The sequence below is a fragment of the Petaurus breviceps genome, unplaced genomic scaffold, assembly GCF_028583685.1.
Source record: "Petaurus breviceps papuanus isolate PSGF00001 unplaced genomic scaffold, PetGlider_PUasm1.0 138, whole genome shotgun sequence".
In the NCBI taxonomy this organism is placed as follows: Eukaryota; Metazoa; Chordata; class Mammalia; order Diprotodontia; family Petauridae; genus Petaurus; species Petaurus breviceps.
Genome location: NW_027185694.1, coordinates 1,568,983 through 1,575,129, shown reverse-complemented (window position 1 = coordinate 1,575,129; position 6,147 = coordinate 1,568,983). Strand labels below are relative to the sequence as shown.

General features: G+C 42.5%; 1 pseudogene; it reads right to left on the bottom strand.

The window, feature by feature from the left end:
* Nucleotides 1-2,708: 2,708 nt before the first annotated feature.
* Nucleotides 2,709-5,149, bottom strand: LOC138174849 (endoplasmic reticulum-Golgi intermediate compartment protein 1 pseudogene; annotated as a pseudogene).
* Nucleotides 5,150-6,147: the final 998 nt, after the last annotated feature.

The following is a 6,147-nucleotide window of genomic DNA, read 5'->3' as shown; positions in this document are numbered from 1 at the left end:
GGTTTTATCAAATTATTGTTAATAATTAGTTTATGTTTGCCTTTGCCACAGAGACCTGGTTTATTAGTGTTGGGCACCAAGCTTTTTTATTTTTTGTTTACCTGTTAATGAAGCTCATTTTTACTTGGCTAATGCTTGTCAGGCTGCTTGGTTGGAAATGACGAAAGTGCCAGTAACTGGTGTGAAGTATGACCTGGAAATGTCACAGGTAAAATAAATTCATTAGTTGAGGGCAGAGTGCTATTTAAAATGAAGATGTTACTTTAGGTTGCCTTTGATATGTTTGCCCTCCTGGAAATTGCCGATGGATTGACCAAAGTATATTTTCACCAAGTGAAACTTTTAAAAGATAAAAAAAAAAGATTCTTTAAAGTTACTGGCTCTATTAGGTGGAAAAACCTCTCTTAATCAATCACTCATTATTTACTTGATTCAGCCTGGGGAAATTCCTGAGTTGGACTTGACTTTCACAGAAGAAGAAAAAAAAAAACTGAGTATAAGTTGAGATAGAAACTCCAAAGGGTGAAAGGGGCATTATGTTGGTTCCGATTCTGCCTAAGGGGTCAGGAGGGAACCCTTTTCTTTAGGAAAGCTAAGAGAGAGGCCTAAAAGTGTGTCCTTGAGAGAGGTTTTCAATTATTTGAAAGGTATTCAATTATTTTTTGCCTTTTTTTTTTTTTGGAGAAGGGAAGGTAGGGCAATTGGGGTTAAGTTACTTGCCCAAGGTCACACAGCTAGTGTTAAGTGTCTGAGGCCAGATTTAAACGTGGGTCCTCCTGACTCCAGGGCTGGTGTTCAATTTACTGCGCCACCTGGCCGTCCCTAGTATTAAATTATTTGGAGGTGTTTTGAATACCTCAAGAGAATTATTCAATTATTTTCAATAATTTCAATTATTCCCCACATCTGAAATATTCTCTTTTGTCCTTTTTGCCTGTAGAATTCCTATCCATCTTTTTTTTTTAAATCACAGCTTTTTAATTTGCTTAAACCCAATGGATGGAAGAAACAAAGAGGGGAAAGCTTCCCCCCCTTAAGAATTTTGTTGAGAAAACAAGTCATTGGGTATCCTTTCATTGGAGAAATGAAGTCCCCCACCCACCCCTCCACCTCCACAACAGAAAAATTCCATAGAAGTAAAACTTGCATACAAATGCATGCCACACACACACACACACACACCCCAACCCCCTCATGCTCCCGTACACAAGGGATCATTTCCATTTTTGAATTTTGTAAATGGAAAAAAATGTATATATAAAATCCATCCAAACAATGACAGATACAAGAAATGACAAAATCCAGTTACACTTACAATATCAATGAACTCATAATAAAAAAAAGGGGGGGAAGGGGAAGTTTTTCTAATCAACATGAGGGGCTTAAAATAATAAATGGCAAGGGCCTTATTAAAAAATAAATCCAACTGGACATTATCTTGAATCACCAAAGCACGAAAAGAATTCTTGGTGTGCATGGAAAATGGAAGGGTGGTGCTCTCTCTGGAATCAACATAGAAAATTTGAAATTCCCTTCACTGAATCCCTCCCTGGCCTGGCTTGCTCATCCTTCCTTGTTCTGATCTAAAAGAAGAATCTTCTGATGAAATGGAATATAAGCAGCAGCAGAGACAGCTCTGAACTAAGTGGAAGGAAACCAGAGCTGCTGCTACCTCACCAGCTGCATGACTGTCTGTCTTGAGCTCATCTTAGTGGCTGAAGGGGCTGGTGAAAGAAAACACAGAGTAAGTGTCAGATACGGGAGGCAGGGAGGAGCTGCTGGCCCATGCCAGGATTGTCCTTTTTCTGTTTGCCATTGGTGGGGAGGGTTGAAACGAACCAAACCAAAATAACACCTGAACAAAGCAAAAAAAAAAAAAAACATCTGGAACTAGAATGTCTCCAGGGAAAATCTCTATCTGCCTCTACTTTCATATTAGCAATGAGCTTGTTGCCCTAGAGATATCACATAGAACTGGGACTGGTGGGGAAAAGTCTTCATGTCAGAGGGAATGATGCTTACTGGTCACCTTCTGGGCCTGTGCAAAGTCACTAGGCCTACATAGAGCAGAATACTGTCCAAGTTGTGGAAGGAACACTGGATTTAGAGGAGGAGAAAATGAGTTTTCTCTCCACTAAAGTTTATTAGCTGTATGCCTTTGCGCATGGTATTTCCCATTTCCTGGCCTCAGTCTCTTCCTCTGTAAAATGAGGGAGGTTGAATTAGATAGTCCCTAAGGCTTCTTCCAGATCTAAATCTTTTGAGATGGCCAGTCACCACCACTTTGTTGTCACGAAGGGCCTAGGTGCCAGAAGAAAGGTGGGGTGGGTTCAGAAGCTAGGCGGTTTCCTTAATTAAGGAGGTGGTGTCCTTTGGTTAGGAGTGAGGCACATTGGTGGGAGGCTAAGAGTAACGGGAAAATGGGAGGAAAACTTATTTTTGCAGCAGTTGGCTATGCTGCACTAGGGGTGAACAGACTTCAGTCTCTTGGGGGGCTGTGGTTCTTGGCAGCCTGAAGCCTACTTTAAAAAAAGGGAGAGAGAAACATGGAACTTGAGCCATATACAATATGATAAGTTCATGTACTTCAGCCAAGTGCACATCCCCGAAGTGTGATGTTAGGGGTGGGCATAGGGAGAGGCCTGACAGCCCAAGCCACGTGGTATCCCTGGGCAAGAAACCAAATACTTTCTCTCTCCAAAAGGGCTTTCCTCACCCTCCACTTCAGATTGATCATGGAGAAGTAAGCTAGATAACTGTCCTAAGGATACTGAGAATCTGTCCTTCCTAGACTCTCTTGGGACTTCCCAATGAGACTCTGCAGGCTGTTGGAACCCAAATCATAACAACCCTTGAGCCCTCCCGATTACTTCTCAGGGAATGACTTCTACCTGTCCCAACCCTACCCTCACCCTCCTTTCCCAAGGCAGGGAGCACCATGATTCTTGGCACTGGCAGTGGACTTTCTTCTTAATAATACTCTGTATTGTCTTTTCAAAAGCAAAAGAAGAGAATGTGTAACCTGGGAGTATGGTGTGGGAAGAGAAACCTGGTGTAACAACTACGCACTCTGTAACTTCAACCAACAAAACTGAATAACAACTCTGATAGAGGGAAAAAAGAAATACATTCGTTAGAGTGATGGGTCTGGGATCCTGCATCGCTGTCGCTGGCAAAGTGAGCCGGAGTCACAGGGTTACTGCATCTTTCCGAGATGAATCTCCTTCCAGGCCTCAGAGGCTGTGAAAATGCAGGAGTCCAGGATTCCGGCCACCGTGAAAGTGCCTCCGATGATAGCACAGATAGTGGTGATGAACCTGTACGGGGGCTGTCGCCCGCTCTGTGTACTGCACCGTGATGGGGCTCAGGTCATAGCGAAACCAAATGGCAGGGATGATGCGGCTAGTGCGACTGTATGCAAAATATTCCTTGTTAGCTACCGTGTATTGGTATGAGTACCACTGCTTTCCACTCTTATCTTCATACACCGTGGGGACAATCTTCAAGATGTAATCGTGGGATGCAAGGGGGTTAGAAGTGAGTTTGTCTGCTCCTCCCAGAGCATCGAATGCTCCATGAATCTTCTGAACCTGTAATGTGTCGCCAAAGGACAGCTTGTGGATGATATGAGTCATGTCTGGATTCTGGGGCTGTGCAGTGGCACTGTGTGTTGATACATGAAAGTTGCCAGGGACCTTGTTGATGCTGAACTGGCCCTCAAACCGGCAGCCTTCATCATTGTTCAGAGGGATTTTCATCGAGTTGTCAATATGTCCGACTTCGTGTCTCCCCATCTCATCCTGGATGTCCAGTCCAACCAATTCACAGCGTAAATTGGGTAAACTGATGTTCAGACTGACATCAGTCTTGCCTCCACTGTCCTTATCTGGATCGTCGACATAGAGCTCGTTCACTACTTCAGTGGCTATGAATCCAGTGAGCTCCGAGAGGAACAGAATAAAGAGGCAACAGCAGACAGAGATGATTGCCCCAGTATATGTTGGCTGTGTGAGGTCTTTTGGTATCTTCCGGTAGATGTCAAATCTTCTGAAGTCAAAGGGCATGTTGGTGCCGGCCCCTGGGAGGGGGGGACAGCCCTGAGACTGCAGGGGACCACTGCTGGGCTGGGGATGCGTGGCTTCGGTGCCTCCTATCCATCTTTTAAAGCTGAAATTGTATCTGTTGCTCTTAAAATGTCCATTCTCTGAGGGTAGAGACTGGGTTTTGTTTGAAAGTCTTTAGCTCTCACAATACCTGGCCCCTAGTTTATTACTGAGTAAGTTGTTTTGTGCCTCTGTAAAGTAGCTAGAGGTTAGAATCTCCAGGTTAGAAGGTAAATTCTTTGAGGGCAGGGCTTATTTGTACTTGTAATTCCAGAGTCTAGTACTTAAATGTTTGTTGACAGATTGTCAGACTGTCTCACTTCCCCATCCTTCAGTAAGCAAGCTTTTAGTGCTTCAGTACATAGCGCCTGTAAGATTGGACTAGTTTTTAATGAAATTCATTCCTTTTCAGTGAGTAGTGCATAGCATCTAGTAGGAGCTTAATAAATGCTTGCTCAGCAAGGTGGCACAATGGATAGAGCCTGGACCTGAAGTCAGGAAGTCTCCTTTTCCTGAGTTCAAATCCCATCTCAGAAACTCACTATACTAGCTGTGTTGTGTGACCCTGGGCAAGTCACTTAATCCTGTTTGCCTCAGGTTCCTCATCTGTAAAATGAATTGGAGAAGGAAATGGCAAAGCATTTCAGTATTTCTGCCAAGAAAACCCCAAATGGGATCAGAAAGAGTTGGACAGACTGAATCACAACAAAAACGGTTTCATTCTTTTTATTTATGATTGCTAGAATTTAGCACAGTTCACGTTGTAAATGCTTCACAAATGTTTGCTGACTGACCGTCTGATCCATTTTCTGATTCTCCTTGTCAAAAACAGCCTTTTCTCTTATACCTTTTATGGAGCATTTTGTTTTCAGCACATTATAAACACTTAATTAATTAGCTTTTATTTAAATGAAATTCAGGTATTAAACTCCTCCTTAGAGTGTGAACTCTTTGAGGTAAGAGACTGTTTCCTTTTTTGTCTTTGTGTTCCTAGCACAAAGCCAGGCATATGGTTGGCACTTAATAAATGCTTGTTGATTGATTAAATTCACTTATTTGTGTACAAGGAAGGAAACAAGCCATAACTATTTACTATGTGACAAGCACTGTGCTAAGGTTTTTACAAATGTTATCTCTTTTGATGTCCTACTATCCTTCCCTTCCCTTCCCTTTCCTTCCCTTCCCTTCCCTTCCCACTTTCTTTCTTTTTGTTGTTTTTTTAAAATTTTATTTTAGTTTACATCATTCATTTCCACAAGATTTTGAGTTCCAAATTTTCTCCCCATTTTTTTCCTACCCACCACCCCAAAACAGCTATCTCACTGGATATCCCTTCCCCCAATCTTCTCTCTCCTATGTCTTCCCCCATCCCCCCTTGTAGCAGCAAGCACCCCAGCGTCCCCAGGGTGGGTGCCAACACAGGTTCTTAGATCTGCTTTGATAAAGGAAAGCAACTCAAAATGGGTTAACAAGCTTACTTTAATCAGTCAAATATGTATCATTTACCTAGTTGGGGGGGAAAAGGTCAGCACCCTGAACTTCAGAATATACAGACAGAATTATCAAGACAGAGAAACAGATCAAGTAGACAGGTTTCCAAGCTGTCCAGCCATTACATCCATACCAAATCAACATCTGGGTTTTTCAAAGCTGGGGGGCTCTCAACAATGGCTTCCCAGAGTCTCATCTGATCAAATCACAGAACACTTCTCAAAGTGAGCCCCCAAAACAAAGCCTCAAATCAGGTTTTATATAGCCTTCTCCTGGCTCAGAGAATGTAACAACCTTCTGGACCCACTGGCCAATCAAAAAGTATCTACTGAAAAACAAGCCTCCCACCCCAGGCTCCAGGTGCACTTTAGCCTAGGGGCAGGGAAGATCTTAAAAATTTGCATTTCCATTACACCACTCCAACTTGACAGTAGGGCATGGTGGATCTCTATGCTCCAGTGCCTATATATCTTATTTCCCAGTTACATGTAAAATAATAATAATAATAATAATAATATGTTTTTTAACATTTGATTTTAAAACTTTGAATTTC